The 20139-nt window shown below is 36.3% G+C and overlaps 1 long non-coding RNA gene across 1 annotated transcript in view; it reads left to right on the top strand.

The window, feature by feature from the left end:
* Window positions 1–20139, top strand: part of LOC127548292 (uncharacterized) — a 287693-nt gene that overhangs the window by 239634 nt on the left and 27920 nt on the right. Inside the window, exon 4 of the long non-coding RNA XR_007950346.1 lies at window positions 15964–16080. This is a non-coding gene — a long non-coding RNA (uncharacterized LOC127548292). The remainder of the gene's footprint in view (window positions 1–15963; window positions 16081–20139) is intronic.

The raw sequence follows: 20139 nt of genomic DNA on the forward strand, positions 1-20139 counted from the left end.
AAGGAAACAATGGAAGATTAATAGAGGGCTAGAGTAAGATCAAATAATGGAGGGGTTTGAGAGTCAAGGAGACAGGGATCCCTTGTGAGATTGGATATGAAAGATTAGGAAACCTTTGTTGAAATGACTTGAGAAGATCAATGTTTTTGGCAACTGTATATCAATACACACAGACATAGAGAGTAAATGACTTACCTTGCTTCACTCAGATAATTTCTATGTGAGGGATCACTAAGTACTACAGGCTTATACTGTATATATTTCTCTCTATCCTATGAAGTAGGAAATATGAAGATTTTTGAATTGGAAAGTAAGGCAATTGATCTTTCTGTTTCCTACTTCGATCTTTAAATAGCAACGAACTAAAATGTCATTTTTGCTCTTATTATAAGAAACACAAAACAAGTTTTTACTTGGTGGCTATTAATCTCTTTCCTATTAGAGCAGCCCTTAAAGCATTACACATATGCATTTTTTATGGGTATGGCTATTAGTAGGTATTTTATTGAACCAGACTTGTAGGTGCACTGTCTAAACAAAAGATTGCATAGTTTTGTTTGTCTCTTCTGATGAAACTTCTGTGGCTAATAAGGGATTCAGAGATTACTCAGGGCTGTTCCATTTATCAGTTCTAGTTAGCCTTCATCCAATTTCTTTGTGCCGGTATTGGAATGGCAATTTTAAACCACTAAGCCTTATTGCCACATCGGATTTGCAACATGTCTTAAGGAGTGCTCTTTTAGATGAAGAGTCATTATTGTCTTTGAAACGATATAGGGCAATTTTCCATTGGATTTTTTGCCATCATGCAGAAAGCTGGAAACTACAAAATTAAAAGAGGGAGAGCAGTTTTTCTTAAATGGCCATTGTTCTCCTTTAGATTTTCCCAATGGAAATGGAATCTTGGGAAATCCACACAGAGCTGATGACTATGATAGTAGGGACATTTTAATCTATTAAGAAGATGATGGCTTTCCCCTTTTGTCTCTCTTTCAAGGAACAGTTTAATGAGGTTTTTTTCTTTTTCTTTTTTTCTTCCTGGTCCCTCCTTGAACACATAGCCATCTCCTCACTCATCCCACAGGCTATCATATGTATGTTGGCAGATCCCTAGTGGTTGAAGAGAGCTACCACAACCTCTCTTTGGCAGGGGCTAATACAGTAGGTGAAAAATGCATTGCCAGAATCATTTTTGCCTCAAACCTTTGGACCATACATAGAGTGGCTCCCTAAATGACTTATGAAGGTGGAGGAGGAGGGAGAGTAGCTTATCTAATAGATTAAAAAAAAATCTTCATTATTATTTGATTAATTTCTCTACATTTTTCATGCCTCTTTAAATTGTCATTCCCTGTGCATTTTATATATGCGTGAGATGGTTTATGTCACTTGGGAGTTTTCCATTTCTGATTCAATTTTCTTTTTCTTCTGCCTTCAGCCCTGCCAAGAAATACTTCTTTAAGCATTTCAATTCATCTTCTCTGGTTCCTGCTTAATGGGTTTTGCAGGGTCATCATCAGAGCATTTTCCCATTTGTGTGCTGCTTTTACTGGAGAATGTTGGGATCAATGCTTGATCAGCTCCCTTGAAAGTTGCTTCTTTAATGACAACCAATTACTTTTTTCTTATAGAGTTTAATGTTATGACTAACTCTAAGTTCACTGATGGCTAGTTTTTTACCCCCACCACTTTCTACCTGCTTCTTGGCAGTGGGTGTGTGCTAACTCAATTAAATTTTGCAAATATTTCTTAAGTACCTACTGTGTGCATAATTTTGTGCCTCTGGCATAAGATAGTGGAAAGAATATTAGAATGGGGTTAGAAGATATGGTTCAAATTTAAACTGTGACACTAGTTCAGTGTCAGTGAACAAGCCACTTAATCTCTATAAATTTCAGTTTCCTGATCTGTAAAAAGGGGATAACAACAATAATTGTTATTTTACAGGGTTGTTAAATGACTTGCTCAGGGTTGTGCAGTTAGTAAGTGTCTGAGGCTAGATTTGAGGTCTTTCTAACTCCAGGCCTAGCCTGCTATTTACTATGATACCTAGCTATCTAAGGAAGCCATAAGGAAACTGAGGCTCAACTGAGTCACCTAGATAGTTAAACAAAGGTATGCATGGAGTAAATAAAGAATTAGAACCAGGTCTTCTCACTTCAAATCTGATTACAACTACTGTTATTTGCTTACACAATAAAAATACTAAATGTTATCCCTAGGCAATGGAGAAATTAAAAGCTTTTTTTTAAAAGTCCTTTTCTTGTTTTAGTTTGCAGTCAAATCAGAGAGTTAAGACATAAATCAGACAGGACACAGGTGGACAAGTGATGGGTCCATCAAAAATGTGCCAAACAAAATGCTTGCTCCACCAGGTCCATGGAGGGAAGGCATGTAGAGCAGTTCAGTGCCTAGGACTTAATAGGTGCTTGATAAATGTTGTTGATTTGACTTGCTATATAGTAGGAATGGAGAATTTTTTTTCTGCCAAGGGTCATTTGGATATTTATGATATCATCCAAGGGCCATACCAAATTATCATCTTAAAGAACTCAAGCACCGGAAGCTTTCAGCTCATCATCACCTGTGGTTGCCTTAGGAAATGATTTGGAGGGCTTTATATGGCCTGTGGGCCAGACATTCCCCATGTCTGGTATACAGGATAAGGGAAAGAATCATGAGTGTCACCTGTTCTGTTGTTTGTTGTTTATTCTTTGTGACCCTATTTGGGATTTCCCTGAAAAAGGTACTGGCCATTTCTCTCATTTTACAAATGTGGAAACTGAGGCAAATAGAGTTAAGTGACTTGCTTATATAATTCTACCTTTTATTTAAGATGAAAGCAAATTTGCATACCAATAAAATGGATGTGCTTGTAAGAAGTAAATTTTGGCAGAATATTTGATACTGCAGGATGTAGAGCATTAAGAAAAAATTTTACTTTTTTACCATTGCTAAATTTTTCACATCTCTCACATTCAATTATGTGATCTTAATCCATAGTTTTGGGGACTTTGATCTGATGAATGGGAAGGAATTAGTCAAGTGATGATGGAAAATTAATATATTTTAATCACAAAGAATAGTTTCACTTAAGTTATTTGTAGGCTAATGAAAGTTTTGGCAATTTAATATTTTTAAACACATCTGGAAGATTTTTTCCCCCTCTTTCCTTGGTCGTTAGCACCCCTAATATTTTGTATTGACTCATTTTAGTCATGTCTGACTCTTCATGACCCTATTTGGGATTTCCGTGACAGATATACCGTAGTAGCTGGACATTTCCTTTTCCAGTTTATTTTACAGATTAAAAAACTGAGGTAGACAGTATTAAGCTGCTTGCTCAAAGTCACATAGCTAGTAAGTGTCTGAGGCCAGATTTGAATTCAGGAAGATGAGTTTTCCTGACTATGCCCAGGATTCTATCCACCATACCATCTAGCTGCCCATTTTCCTAACATAACTATAATAAATATCTACTAGCCCTACTAAGGTGTTGTGGGGTTTCATGATATAGTCCCATCTGTGTGACTGTGCAAGTGCTTTGGACTCTCTGGATGGAGTCTAAATTTTTTAGGAGTTGTTATCATCATTATTTCTATCTCCCAGGAAACGGGGGACTTTACCAAGAAAACACTCACTTGGGAGCTCTGAGAATACTGGATTTTGCCAGAAATCTTGGCTCTCAGCTAAATGGGTGTTCTTCAGGTTGTGCAAAATGACCTTGCCCAGAAGGGGGTAGGGATACAGCTGTGTTCTCAGTAGAGCTGTGCTGGAAAGGAGGGTTTCACAGGTGCGGGACTACATGTAAACAAAAATGTCCCTATAGCCCATTTTGGCAGGTCTGTTTTCCTCCCCATCTTTTCCTCTCCCCCCACTTAAAAAACAAAACAAAGAATGAGTATCAGTTGAAAAATATAAATAGCTTTAGTTTTTGAGTGTGATTCTTTTCATGCTCAGATTTGTTGGGGAATAGAGGGCTGACATATCGTCTGGAATCCCAAATGCTTGCTTGAGTAATTGTCCAACATCTGAATCATGTTATGATTTATAAATGTTATCCAAGTTGTGGATATATTCTATTATAGACTATAAGAATCAAATGTAAAAGTATGTGAAGAAAACAGGCTTGGCTCTGAGGTCCTACTTACTATGCCTGTTCTTGAAGGATTAATTAACTCTTTCTTGCTACTGATTCAGGCAAAGGCCTTTGCATTCAACCCCCAAGCATGCCCTCGTGCTCTTTCGTTTTCTCTCTCTCTCTCTCTCTCTCTCTCTCTCTCTCTCTCTCTCTCTCTCTCTCTCTCTCTCTTTCTCTCTCTCTCTCTCTCTCTCTCTCTCTCATCTTTTACTATTTTGTATGCTTTATTGATTATGCTAAATCCTAACTTAAGACACCACACACCTTCTGACCTTCCTAGTCCTTGAGTCTTCTAGAAAGCTTGAATCTAAATGATGCTTAATTAATTTCCCTCCATCTTTTTCTTCTGATACTTTAATGAAAGGTCTGATAAATTATCAACAGTCTCTTTTTCCTTTAATATTTTTGAACCATCTTTGGAGCAAAGATATGTCTTTACATGGAAAATGAGGCTATAAATTTAGAAACAAGTTATAACAGATATATGTATATATATATAAATATAAATATTATATTTTACTATTAAGAAATAATCCAGTATAGACTGAATGGTGCCTCAGCTTTTAAATTATTCTCCTTAGCTATAAGTTCCCAAGCCTAATTTGGCCTTCTTTATAAATGGTAGGCTCTACAACAATATTATACCACAATCAATTCTGATTGACACAACTCCCAATTATATGTAAATTTTAAAACAATTATTTAAAAGATTTTTGAATTCCAAATTCTTTCATTCTCTCTTACCCTTTCTCTCTCCTTGAAAAAGTAAGCAATTTGATTTTGATTCTGCATGTGAAATCATGCAAAACATATTTTCACATGTTCCAAAAGAAAACCCAAGCAACATAAAACAATAAATATAAAAGAAGTAAAAAAGAAAAAAGTATGCTTCTGTTTACATTTAGAGATTATCAGTTCTCTTTCTGGAGGTGGAAAGCATTTTTCATTATGGGTTTTTTGGAATGTCGGATCATTGTTTTAATCAGAATAGCTAACTTTTTTCACAGTTGATTCATCCTTACTATATTGCTGTTACTGTGAACGGTGATCTCCTGATTCTGCTCACTTCACTTTGCATCAGTTCATATAAGTCTTTCCAGGTTGTTCTGAAACCAAGATACTTTCCATAGCACATGTTGATCATCCTGTTAACGAAGAAGCAAATTAAAATAGCACCCAGAAGAGGGTATCTAAAAGTTTTATATTTGTAATAGGGTCAGCATGACATTCTCTTTCTTATCCCTGATTATTTATTAATAATAAATAGCTTACATTTCTTATGCTACATATATATATTCACTCAGATGGCAAAATTATCTTTTCACCCTCTATATCATCTTTCACATAAGTTCTCTTTTCTCAGCTCACATCACTACCCATTCTGTTCAGGCCTTCCTTGCTTATTGTCCAGATCAGGGCTTCTTAAACTTTTTCCAATCATAAAGAAGTTAATTTTAAGACAATTTCTTGGCACACATATAATTTTACTTTTTTTTTTTTTTTTGCTGAGGTAGTTGGAGTTAAGTGCCTGAAATCAGATTTGAATTCAGGTCCTCCTGACTTCAGGGCTGGTGTTCTACAATCTGCACCATCTAGCTGTCCCCAATTTTACCATTTTTAAAGATGAAAGCAAATTTATATAATAATGAGATGAATGTGCTTGTTTATTTTTACATAAAGAATTAAATCTTGGCAGAATATTTGATATTGGGGGATGTAGAGCATTGAGAAACCTACTGTTGCCAAATTTTTCACCACCCCCACATTTAGTTACAAAATTATGACTTATTATCAGGAAAGTTTGTTTTGTATATCTATTTTATATACCTGTATACTCAGAGTCATGTAAAAACTTCTCAGGTAAAAAGGGTTTGCAAATGGAAAAAAATTTAAGATGCCCCAGTCTAGACTATTGCAGTACACTCTTAATGGATCTTTCTGCCTCAGATTTTTCCCTCTTTTATCCATTCTTCACAAAGCTGCCAAACTTATTTTCCTAAAGGACAAATCTGACCACACCACTTTATTACTCATTAAGCTCCAGTGGCTCCCTATTACCTCTAGGTTTAAATATAAATTTTCCTATTTGATATTTAAAATGTTTCATAACCCATGTGAACAGATACAGAGACAGAAAAGAATAATTCATGAGGGATTAAATAAGGTTCCTTTTCTGAGGTCCCTTCCTTGCATATGTATGAACTTAATTCCTTTTCCCTCTCCACTCCCATCTCTTTGGCTTTGTGTTGGCTATCCTCCACACATGAGAAGCTCCTTCTTCCTATACTTCAAAAGATATTGTACTTTGTTCCTCAGTTCTTCTACATGATATAAATCTTCAGATTCCCCCAGCTGCTAATGTGTTCTCTAAGTGACCTTTATTTATTCTATGTACATTTATCTATGTATGTGATATCTCCTCCGTGGAATCTAAGACCCTTGCCAAGTGTGTGGGGGCTTCCTTGTAATCCTGCTGCGAGGGGAGACCGAGGCTGGAAGATTGCTTGAGTTGAGGAATTCTGATCTGTCATAAGGCTGAAGCTGATGGAGTATCTGCCCTAACTTTGAGTCATTCAGATGGAGAACTCCAGAGATCAGGGTTGAGTGGGAGGGTACTACATCACCTAAGGAGGGTGGATTCAGTTTGGGATGGAAATGAAACTGATCAAAGTTCTGTCAATCAGCAGTAGGATCAGGACCACTCATGGTCATTAGACTTCCAATCTGGACAAGATCTGGAGATCTAGTCTCCAGGGAAAAAAAAGTAAATGCCTCGAAAAAAGGAATATAGGTAATGTTTCATTCATTTGTCTATTTGTGTGTATGTATGTGTACTCCCAGAACCTGATAATTACCTGGCAAATTGTAGTTTCTTAATAAAATGCTTGTTTTCTTGATTGTTCCCATGAATCCCATAGCATGGAAACTTTCAAATTAATGTCTTTTGACTTTTAAGTCCTTCCCTTGTCATGCTAGCTTTCATTCATGTTGACTTGTCCTTTTTATTAGTATCATAAGGTTTTGTGGGTCCACGAAAGGACACCATTGCAATGAGTGAGCATAAAACAGAAATTCAGAATTATCCCTAAGACATGAACAATGGCAGTTGGTGCCCAGTGTGGCTTTTCTTATTGTTGGGCTCAGGAAACCAGAACTTGTGGTAACAACTCATCAAGATCATTCTTAAAGAAAAATATTATACTGAAGGCTAATATTCATGAAGTGACTAAAATAAAGGGATCGTTTTCTTTGTGGGGAAAGGAAGAAAGAGACTTTATCTTAACCTGTAAATTACCTGAGAAAAATTATAGAAAATTATATTTGAAAGTACTTTTTCTAAGTAAAAATGCTCAGAATCTGCATAAGCCCATTTTCTGTTCTGTGCTGCATTTGTCAATAGGGAAATTGCACAATTCTCTGTGGAGAGTAACATGTCAGAGTAGTTCAGCTGAATATTATTTATTAATGAGAACATTTGCAGAAAATTCCGAGCTCACAAAAGAAACCTCAAGCCAGGAAAAGCAGAAGAATTTACATGGTTGAGTCAAAAAGCCTCATATTGCTTTTAACTTTAAAAAACAAGAGAACTTTAGGTAGAAATTGGATAATACTTATTTTGTCTATAGTGCATTTTGTTTTATTTTAGGGGGTCAGAAAGGAACTTAAAGTTGGATATTGAAAAAAATATAGATTGTAGATATTATAAAAATGGAAAGGAAATTGGCCTAGGAACCAGATAATTTTCCTCTTCCCCCACAACCAATAGAAACACTATGGTGTAGGGAAGGGGTTCTTCATTTCAGCAGCCTGGTGAAGACTTTGTACCCCTTGTGCTAGTCAGCTAAGTGATGTAGTGAATAGAATGTTGGACTTGAGGGTCAGGAAGACCTGAATTCAAAACCTATCTCAGACACTTATATGAATCTTGGGCAAATCATTTAACCCCTTTTTGCCTGTTTCTCAGGTATAAAATGGGGATAATAATAGCACCTACTTTAAAGCATTGTTGAGAGAAATAAATGAAACAATATGTAAAATATTTTGCAAAAAGCACAATTTTTTATTCATACATACATACATACATATGCTAGTTATTCTTAGAATGTTTCAATTAAATTTTAATTTAATTTTTTAATCAAAAATCATCTTCTCATCCTCCCATGCTTCCCTTGATTGAGAAAGAAAGAAAAAAAGATATATGTCAAGCAAAACAAATTTCCACATTGGCCATGGCAGAAGAAGAAGAAGGAGAAGGAGGAAGAAGAAAGAAAGAACAACAACTTTTCATTCTGTTCTTTAAGTCCTTTATCTATTAGGAGTTAGGAAACATGTTTCATAATGAGACTGCTGGAATCATGTTTGGTCATTATGTTGATCAGATTTCCTAAATCTTTCAAAGTTGTTTGTCTATAATATCATAATTATTATTTTATAATACCATCATTATTTGTTTATAATATCATTGTATAAATGATTCTCCTGGTTCAGTGCACTTCACTTGGTCATTTTGCTCAAGTTTTTCCAGGTTTCTCTGATACCATCACTTTCATCATCTCTTATAGCTGTATAGTATTGCATTATATTCACATACCATAACTTATTCAGCCATACACAACTTATTCAGTTAATTGATAGGTACCTTGTCGGTTTCAATTCTTTTTCACTGTAAAAATAGCTATAAATATTTTTATTAGAATTCTCATTGTTTTGGACTTAGCTTTCTCTTAATCTACCCTCCCTCTAATTCCCCCTTCTCTCTTCTCAGCTTTTCCTTGTATTTGTTTTGAGTGAAATGTATTTCTACACCCGAATTTATGTATGTTTATTCTTCTCTCTTTTGACTGTTTCAGATGAGTGAGATTTAAATGTTAGTTTCCCCTCCCACTCCATGTTCCTTGTATGTATAGATTTCTACTTGAACATTCTGATTGTGAGATAATTTTTCCTAACCTCCTTTCCTCCTCTCCTTAATGTTTTACTTTTCCTCACTTTTTCCATCCTTCCATTAAGATCAATAAAGACAATAGATTCATCCCCCAACCTTCTACTTAGACTCCCTCTATAACCTTTGATAATGAGATAATCCAGAGGGGATGCATGTATCATCTTCCTGTATTTAAATGTAAGCAGTTTATTCTTGTTAATCTTTTTAGGATTATATATTTATCTTTACCTTTTTATGTTTCTCTTGGTGCTTATATTAGAACATCAAAGTTTCTCTGTAGTTCTGAACTTTTCATCAGGAATGCTTGGAAGTCCTTATTTCATTAAAGGTCCCTTTTCCCCTTGTGGAACTATGTTTATATTTGCTCAAAATCATATTTTAGATGCATAATATAAAATAGGGTATTACAAAGGACACTATTTGTTTTGAAATTACTGTAAAATATTTTTTTAAAAAGAAAAGTTCATGGACCCAAGTTAAAGACTTCTGTACCAGATGATCTCTAAGATCTCAAAGAAAGAGGAAACCAGTAGAGTGGAAAGAATATCAGATTTGGTTTCAAGAAATCTGGTTTTGCATTTATAGGACTGCTTGCCATCTTGGGGGGGGTGAGTGGAGGGAGGGAGGGGAAAAAAATCGAAACATAAGTGAGTGCAAGGGATAATGTTGTAAAAAATTACCCTGGCATGGATTCTGTCAATACAAAGTTATTATTAAATTAAAAAAAAAAAAAAAAGGAAGTAACAACCTAAAGATAACTCTAAAAAAAAAAAAAAAAGAAATCTGGTTTTGAATCTATACTTTACCACTTCCTATCTACATGACTCTGGACAGTCACTTTTATGTCATGAATGCTCCAGTTTTATGTTTTGTAAAATGAGGTGGTTGAACATAGACAACATCTGAAACAGGATTTCTTAACTTTTTTGTATCTTATAAACTCCCCTTTGGCAGTCTGTCAAAGCCTGCAGATTCTTTCTCAGAATAATGTTTTCAAATCGAATGCACAGGATTATAAAGGAAAATAATTATATTGAGATACTATTACTAAAAATCTTTTTAAAAAATTCTGTCAATTAAATGCTAAAAATTGTTTTCATATGTAATTGGGAAAAATAAAATATTAAAATAAGAAATCTAAAACAGTTTTTGGACTCAGGATTAAGAATTTTTTTTTTTCTTTTTGGTGATAGAACACTAGATTTGGAGTTTTTGAGTCCTGATTCTGCCATTTACTAGCTTGAACAAGTCTCACTACTTCATTGGACCTCAGTTTTCTCATTTGTAAAATAAGAAGCCTAATGTAGATTATCTCTAAGGCCCCTTCCAGCCTAAAATTCTCTTATTTTACCATTTTCTGTATGACTTTGAACTTAAAGTTGCTACCTCAGTTTAACACATGAGCAGAATGGAAATATTTCTTACCCTGTATATGTCATGGGAATAGCACATTGGGAAAAATAAATTAGATTATCAATATGCAGGTGCTTCACTTTTATGGAATGATACAATATAAAATTAAATAGATAATAAATTACATTGTTGGTAATGATAACTTTCCTTATAACCATCTTATAAGGTCGGCAAAGTCAGGATTGTTTTTTTTTTTTTTTTTGCCCTTTTTGGAGATAAGGAAATAGGTGAAGAAAGATGAAATTACCAACCCACAGTTATAGAATTAGGAAAGGTCAGAGCTAAGATTGAAACCTAGGTCTTGGATTGATTGATCTTGTATTGACTTAGCCATATTATATCTCTCCCCATCCCCAACAGTTGAATGTAAGCTCCTTTTGGTCATGGACTATTTTTCATTTTCTTAGCTATATCCTTTGCATATGACATTTGCTGAAAAAAATAATGCTTGTGTTGAACATTTGATCCATGGTTCAGTGCATTTTGCAAAGCACCAGGCTACTTTAGACCTATTATGAAACATTTGTTATACAGCATGTCCCCAAAGTCTTGGTGCATATAAACTCTATTTATGGCACATTATGCTCAGCACAGTGGGGAGTAAAGAGATTTGTGAGTCTAGTTGGAGAGACAAGATAGCCACCGTCAAGAGTTAGCAAACAGAATGAGGCAACCACAATATCTGCCAGGACAAGTATTATGGACAATAAGGGCTTTGGGAATACAAAAGGAAAATAGATCACAAGAACTAGAGGAATTACAAAATCAGTGAATATGAAGCTTGGGCAAGATCTTAGTAATCATCTAGTCAAAATTGACACCTCCCAAAGAAATCCCTGTTATAACATTTCTCTCTGCTTGAACATTTCTAGTGTCAGGAGATTTAATTCTCATAATACAATCAATTCTATTGTTGGATGACTTGAACTTATTAAGAAGCAGTCTTATTGAACCAAAATTTGCTTTCTTGTAACCTCTGGCCATAACTTTTAGTTCTGACCGGGACCAGATAGAATAAGTCTAATTTTTCTACTATTTAAAGATAATGATTACCACTCTTCTGAGCCTTCTCTTATCAGCTTAGATATTCCCAGGATTGCATGTTTAATATGTTTAATAAACATAACACAACTACTTGGTGTAGCTATAGTGTTTGACTTGGAGTGAGGAAGACCTGATCTTGAATACTGTCTGGGGTATTTGCTTGCTAGGGTACTTTGGGCAAATCAGTTGACCTCTGTCTCTTTAAAATAGGCATAATTATAGCATCACCTTCCTTATTGTGAGGATCAAATGAGATAATTTTTATAAAGTAGTTTGCAATCATTAAGTCACTACATAAATGTTAGCTGTTATATATTCTAGCTAATACTAGTTTAGTCCCAGTCCCAATAGATTGTCAGCTGGAGCTAATGAGGAGGGATTATATTTTGACTTTTTTCTTTGCCAAGTGCTTAGTACAGTGTCTGAACCATAGTTGGTGCCTCATAAATGTCTGATGACTAATCAGTCTGCACAAATATTATTTGGCACAAGAGACAGAGTACCCTCAAGGAGAGTTAACAGTTGCAACGGGAAGATGAAGACCTGCGTTTCAGTAATTCTTTAAAGTTTCAGTTTGTTGATTTATAAAATGAAGTTGGATTAGATGACCTCACAGGTCATCTTTAAATCTGTGGTTCTATGTGAGATATTCACAGATTGGGAACATTTTTCTAAGGTCTTATCTTGTTAAATTTTTGACATTTCTCCTCCTCCCCATCATTTCCAATCAATATTCACACATCTAGGTTTTTTTCTCCCGCTTAAAGTGGTTCCTTGACAATTGCTTGGGTTGCACAACAATGATCTTACCTCAGATTATTCAATTTTAAGTGAGGTCTTAATTTCAGCATCCTAGGAGGCTGTTTCAGAAGGAGGATTAAAGAGTTCCTGGGGTGTAAGCACAAATGACAGTGCGCCATTTTGTTTTCAAATTAACAATCTATGTCAGTGAAGAAGCTCCTCAGAGGAACTCATTCACATGGAAGATAATATATAGAGCTTTGGCGAATGAATATTAGGCTAAGTTGAGAACTTCAGGATTTCTCTGCTGGGAAAGTGTAGATTTTTTAGCATTTTCAGTAATGGGGAATGACAAGGTAGGTAGTCTGTCCATGATCTTATTTTGCTTTATAGAACACATATATTCCAGAAAAGTTGTGTCATGTTTGAAGTTTTTCAGAGTCACATAGTTTTTCTTTCTGACTTACATTATGATTTCAGAACTGCTTTACCTTGATTTCTGATTGACATTCAGTTGGCTGTGGTTCTTGGCAGCTCAGTTTAATTTCCATGCCCTTCTACTATCAATTATTTTTTAACATAATTTTCAAGTTGAATGGAACTCAAGAATTCAACTGCTCCAGTGCCTTCATTTGAAAGATGAGGAAACTGATCCCTTGAGTTAGTAAAGTGACTTGGGTAGTTCCTGAGTGAAAGCCCAGAGCTCCATTAGGTTTTATATGCTTCATAGACTGCTTGGGGAGTCATGTGGATCATACTGGCTTCCTGAGTCAGGAAGATTTATCTTCCCATGTACTAATCCTGCCTTAAACACTTCCTAGCTATGTGACTCTGGACAAATCACTTAACTCTGTGTGCCTCAGTTTCCTCTTAAGTAAAATGAGCTGGAAAAGGAAATGGCAAACTACTCCAATATCTTTGCCAAGAAAACACCAAAATGAGGTACCAAAGAGTAAGATGCAACTGAAACAATGGAACAATTTTTCAAAGTATTTTCACTTTCCTATAAAGAAAGTTAGATTTATTACTTTTTTTATTCACATAAACAATATGATGAATTCATGTCTTCTGTTAGATGTAATAAAATCTGTTTTATATTTAATGTTTGGTTAACCTCAGTATTTGCTTGGGAATTGAGGTTTCCTTACCTCTTTATTGAAGAGACCTCAAGATGACCTTAATACTGAAGTTTCAAGGGGAACTCTGTGGGGAAAAATGAGCCAAATTTTGATTTCTTAGGGGAAAGTTGAATTTGGGACATAAGCCAAAGAAAGTGATTTATGAGAAATCCTTAAAGTTAATTTATCATTATTTTGCTAGTTGTTGCTTGTAGTTATTACCTTGATAAGTTGTCTAGAAAAAGGGGGAACTGGTCAATTGAAGGGGCATGTGTGCAAGGCTTCTTGTATCCCCTCTATAGCTTTTCTGGGTTGCTACTGGTAGAGGGATATCCCAACAGAAATAACAGAATTATGTGAAAATCTCAGGCATAAACTTGTGGTCAGGTTGATGTCTTGGCAAGAGAAGGCCATCCTCTGCAGCAGGACTTGGATTTAGATGTTTCGTGAGCTGAACCCGTTAGCAGACTCACTGTTTTTCAGTTGTCTGCAGGGAGGACCTTTTCTTTCTTGGTTCATTATCATATCCTTAACTTGAGCCTTAAGCCCAAGTGGTAGGGATATTTGATAAGGATTTGCTTTTCCTTTCTTTCATGAAAACCAAGGGTAGAAATAAAGATATTTAAGAGTTCAAGGAAACAACGCCATTTAGACTTTTGTTTGCAAATTGTTTAAAAAAATTTTTATTATTATAGAATTTTCTTTTAAAAGTTTTTATTGATATATTTTGTTTTTAAGTAACCTGGATTTTTTCTTGTATCTCTGGCTTTACCTTTCTAGAGAAATCATCCTTTATGACAGGATTTTCAAATTGAAAAAAAGAAAAGAGGTTTTTGCTGTTCAGTTCATAACTATTTTCAGTTGTGTTCAATTCTTTGTGTTCCCATTGGGATTTTTTTTTTTTTTTTAGCAAATGTTTTGCTCATTTTTCAGAAGAGGAAACTGAGGTAAACAGGATTAAGTGACTTGCTCAGGGTCACATAGTAAATGGCTGAGGTCAGAAGTGACCTCAGGAAGATGAGTCTTGCTGATTCCAAATCCAGTGCCATCTAGCTGCCCTATAAAAAAAGTAGAAGAGAGAAGAAAAGATCAGCAAAACCAATTAATACATTAAAAAATCGGATTTTATGCATAGTGTTCCACACTCCTGGACCTTCTACAACAATTATAGTCCCCTCTCCTTCTCTTGCCCTTCAGTCCCTGAAAAGAAGTGAGGGGAAATATCTTCTTATATCTTTTCATTGAAACCAAGGTTATTCTTTATATTTTATTGTTATCGTTTAGTGATTTTTCAATTATGTCCTACTCTGTGACCCCATTTGGGATTATCTTGACAAAGATGTAGAATGATTTGCCATTTTTTTCTCCAGATCATTTTACAGATGAGGAAACTGAGGCAAACAGTTAAATGATTGCCCAGGATCACACAGCTAGTGCATGTCTGGGGTCAGAGTTTTACTCACAAAAATGACTGCGCCATCTAGTTGTCCCCCTTTATACTTACTCTCACCTTAATAGAGACAAACAGGTATTCATAAAAGCTGAAAATCCCCCTTTACTCTTACCATCTATCCATACATAATTGCATTTGTGGAAAGTCTCAGATCCATTAGGTCATATATGTATGTATAAATAGAAACAGATCTATATTATGATGTGTGTGTGTGTGTGTGTGTGTGTGTGTGTATGCACATATATTTTATTGGACATACACACACCCTAATTTCTTCCTTCATGGAAAGCACTAATTTTTTTTCTTAAAGAAATAGGAAGCTTGACAAAGCTCATGTATCTTTCCCTAGCTCTGGGGCATTTGAGGGAGGAGGGTGAATGCTAATGAAAGAGAATAGTCAATAAATTGAATGTAGTTATTGTGAATTTTAGAAAAGACATTTTCTGCCTTGCTGTTGGGGAATGGGCTTTCTTTTTGAAATGACCTTTTACTGTGTTAGAAGCAATAAGCATTCTATTTTCAAGCCAGCCTGCCTCACGCCGTGTAAGTGGGACTGGGCTCCTGCCTTCACCAGGGACCTGAGTGGGACCCAGCTAGTTGGAGCAGGGTGATGCACGATGGCTATTTGCCTGGCTGCCGTGAAATTCCTAGCCTCTGGTGTGGCAGTTTTCAGCAATGATTTTGGATTCATATGCAAAGATGAAAAGGATGATTGGATTGCTACCCAGTCATTCTCCTCTTTGCCATTTAGGGGGAGGACAACCATGTCTGTCTTTGGTAGCTTTAAGCCAAAGGGTGTTTGTATGTCAAGATAATGATGTACAGTGGAAAGAAACAGTTCATAGAGCTCTCCACCGAAGATATTTTGAAGTATTGTTTCAGGAAGCAGCTTCTTTTTTCTTCCAGTTAATTTTTTGGGGAATATATCCGAAGTTCTGATTCATCTCATTTCTAGCTGCAGGAAAACTGCAGTTTGAAAGCATCTCAGGAGACATTTGAATGTTCCTGTACATCATTTACCACTATCCTTTTAATAGTTTTTGAGGAAGTACGGGTCAGAAGTTAACTGGCCCCCTTCTCAGTGAATGTTATTCATGCTTTTGTACAGGAAAGCTTGCTGGTTGGGCCATTTCCTTGGCTGAAACATCGGCGAAACGGAAAGCTGGCGATTTAGAAATCTAAACCTCTGCTGGCACTTAGGAGCCCCAATGGAGGGGTCTACCTGGTGAGTAGAAAACAAAAAGAGCAACTTGGGGATCTGGGGGAGCTCTTGCGCATCTGCTTGGGTATTTCCCAAAAGTTATGTTTTCTTTTCATAGCAAGAGGCTATTGGTCTGAATTCTTTTGCTTCAAGAAATGACAAAATATGTGAGGAAACCAGAAGGAATGTTAAGGGAGGTGGGGAATATTTACTCTGCAATTGACCTTCATGGAGGTATTGGGTGCTTAAGAGATTTGTCTAGAATTGTTTAAACTACATACGACCCAACAGAATTTGAACTAGACTCCCATGGCTCTGTGCATCAATTTCCTTTTCAGTAAAAATGTAATAATAAGGGAGTTAGGATAGAAAAGATAAAATGAGACTATGAATGAGAAAACTTTTTTTCTCAGTACTTTGAGTTTTAGAGAGGATCAGAGTGAGGGGTGTGTGTGTGACTGCCTCTGGAATAATAATAATAAGAAAAATATCCAGCATTTGCATAAGGTTTGCAAAGCCCTCTGATCCTCATCACAAGCCTGGGAGGGAGGTTTAGCACCATTATATAGATGAGGAAACTGAGGCTAAGTAATTTACTTGGGATCACACAGCTTGTAAGTATTTTGAGGCTGGATTTGAATTCAAGTTTTTCTACCTCTATGTCCAGCTAGTTATCTTTAGACACAGGCTATTTTGTGGTACAACCCCCCCCCCATTTCTACAAGCTATCTTTTTATCAAATTAATTTGTCTGGCCTTGAAGGCTTTTTCAGCTTTAAGAGTTTCTAATTAAAATTCTCTTTGGGAAAATGTGTGGTTTTTAGGACTTACCCTAAGGTGATTGATTGACTGTTCTGTCCCTCCCAGGATTTGCCTTCACTTCTAGATACTAGAGCTTCCTTTAGGGAGTGTTAATTTGGCAATTTAAGCTTTCTTTTAAGGTATGGAAAAATTATGAAATCTGGATGTCTTCCTCTTTCATGGGGAAATATGTTTTGATGAAAAACACTGATACCAGTGTTGTATAAAAATAAACATAATTATTCATAATAACAAAACAAGAATTAGCTGAATTTACTTTTGAATTGTCTGAGGCCGTTATATGACTTATCTAGAGGCGTTAATTCAGTAGGGTATTGGTCATTAAATAGAAAATTTGGGGGCAGCAAGGTGGCAAGATAAATTGAACACCCATCATGGAGTCAGGAGGACCTCAAATCTGCCTCAGATACTTCCAAGCTGTGGGATCGTGATTTCTGCCAAAAACAAAACAAGAAGTAACCATGTGAGAGAGTAAAAAGAATATTGAAGTTGAGTAAGGAAAGACTTGGGTTAGAATCCTGGCTTAATGTGTCACAGCTGGATGACCCTGGGACAGATATTGGCTTTTTCTTTTGAGTTTGCTCATATATAATAATGATGTTTGCACTGATGACTCTGCCACCTTTAAAGCACCCCAAAATGTGAATTGTCGAATTGTTGCTTGGCGGTGCCATGAAATAATCACTGTTAACTAAGATTGCTAATCTTAAAGGAATCCTATTCATGAATACTTGAGTCCAGGAAACAAGTTGGTGGTTTGGAAACCACAATGGGAAGATTTTGTGAACAGAATAGCCATGAGGGGGTAAGTCTTGGAAGAATATCAGTAGCGCCCAAAGTATCTGAGACATGAACTCAAAGCCCTATAACTCAGTTTACTCATTTTAAAACATTCTGGGATGCACAGGATAGTGTGCTTTTGACCTTCTGTGAGAGCTGGGTATATGCATAAATATAAAAGATCATCATAAATTGTGCGTGTGTATGAGATCTTTTCAATGCAAAAGAGGATTGTATCATTCCATTGTGCTTTATCTTCAAATGTAAACTTTTGATTTAGTCTACTTAAAGTATCATAGAGGCAGTTGACATAGTGGATAGACTGCTAGACCTGGAGTTGGAAAGACTAGAGTTCAAATCCTCCTTCAGATATTCACTGTACAGCTTTAGGCCAGTTACTTATGAGTCTCAGTTTCCTCATCTGTAAAATAGAATGATAATAGAACTTAGCTCACAGAATTTTTGTGAGGAGCAAATGGTCCAAACTGCCTTTTAAGCCTTAAAATTCAGCATCATTGCTACCTATTTTGCTGTTCTACAGGATACTCCAGCTCTTCCCATGTTTTTGATCTTGTCTTTCTTAATAGTGAAGTAGTTAAAATAGGGTATTACTCATCAACATTACTTTCCTATTTATCAGGGGCAAAAATGACCTAACCACCTTATGTGTTCACTTAGTCTGTTTTCTTCAGAGGAGATAATCTGTTTGTCTCTCCTGTCTTCTGCATTGTCTCCTTCCCTCTCCTCCTCTCCTCCTCCCCCCCCCCCACTCTAATACCCATAAGCCTTGAACTAACTGTTACACTGGTGGACCCTCTGACAGAAGTCTTTCTGTCGTCAAGCCCTAGATTTTGGCTTGATGAATTTATTTTCTAGCTTGACTCCTTTCCTCCTGGACGGAATGCTCCAGTGCTCAGTTCAGTCTGTAAAAGAGGCTACTGACCCTTAGGGTCCATAGTAGGACCAAGGCTCAACTCTTCTTCACCGAAGAGTTGATGAATTATTCAGTGCTAAAGGAATAGATCCTTTTATTTAGTATGTTTCAGGGAAGGTCCCAAAGGAACACAAAGCCAGCTGAGCAGGAGGCAAGGACCACAATGTGAGGGCAAAGAGTTGAGCACCTTACTAGGGCTAGGGCCATGTTTTCAGTCTAGGGTAGTCTTCTACAAGGGCCATGACTGACACCTCCAAGCAGGATCCAACCAGGTAGTTGATGATCTTCAGGGTATGACAGGAGGAGGTTGTCCATGAAGTTCCATAGACATTTAAACACAATATGTCCAAAAATAAATTCATTATATTTACCCCCAAACCCTCCCCTCTTCATACCTTTCCTACTATTATTAAGGACACTATCAATCTTCTAATCACTCAGGTCTGCCATGTAGGGGGTCATCTCCTATTCCCCATGTCCAATCTCTTCTGAAACCTTATTGATTCTACCTTCACAGCATCACTTATGTGGTCCCCTTCTCTCCTCTCATACTCCATCACCCCAGGAGAAGCTTCCCTACACACCTGGGTTTGTGTAGTGCCCTACTGGTTGATTTATCAGTTCTTTCCCCATTCTAATCCATCCTCCACTCAGTTGTCAAAGGGATCTTCCTAAAGTACAGGTGTGACAATGTCACCTTCCCTCCCTCTCACTCCCCTTTCAGTAAACTCCTGTGGCTTTCCAGTGCTTTGAAGATCAAGCACAAAAATGCTCTCTTTGGCCTTCAAAGTCTTTCATAGCATGACCCCTCCAAGTGTTCTTCCACCTTACTCTGAATACTTTATGAGCAAGGGAAACTAGCATCTCTACTGTTCCTTACATAGGACACTTCATCTCCTGGACATTTCCCCTGGCTTGTTGCTCCTTCCTGGAATTCTCCATCTCCTGACTTTCCCAGCTTCTCAGATCTCAGTTATAGTTATAAATTCTCCTTTAATGCTGGTGCCTTTTCTGTCTCCAATTTATATATTTTATTTATACAATTTATATATTAAATGATTTTTATTTGTACACAAATTTATATAAAATTGTATATTTTCTACATAATATAAATAATATGTATAAAACATATATTTGAATTGTACATATTTGCTTACCTATTGATTCCTCCATTAGATTGTAAGCTCTTTAAGGGTAGGAACTGTGTATTTTTCCCCCTTTCCTTGTATTCCCAGAATGCAGATTGTTGAGTTGACTTGACTATATATCTTGTTTATACATAGTTTTGCATGATCTCTTGCCTACTAAAGTGTAAGCACCTGTAGAAAAAGGGCTGTTTTTGCCTTAGTTTTTATCCTTGGGGCTTCTATAAGTCCCATAATAAATGCAAAATAAATATTGGTTGATTGGGTACTTGCTTCAGGACAGCTCACTCATGGGGAGGGATTGTCAGGTCATTTTTCAGATGCTTTATTTCTGGGGCTTGCACTCTTTTCACTGCTCACTTAGCTGTCTGTAAGTACATAGTGTTTCTCTGATAGAATGTGA

The sequence above is a fragment of the Antechinus flavipes genome, chromosome 2, assembly GCF_016432865.1.
Source record: "Antechinus flavipes isolate AdamAnt ecotype Samford, QLD, Australia chromosome 2, AdamAnt_v2, whole genome shotgun sequence".
NCBI classification, from domain to species: domain Eukaryota; kingdom Metazoa; phylum Chordata; class Mammalia; order Dasyuromorphia; family Dasyuridae; genus Antechinus; species Antechinus flavipes.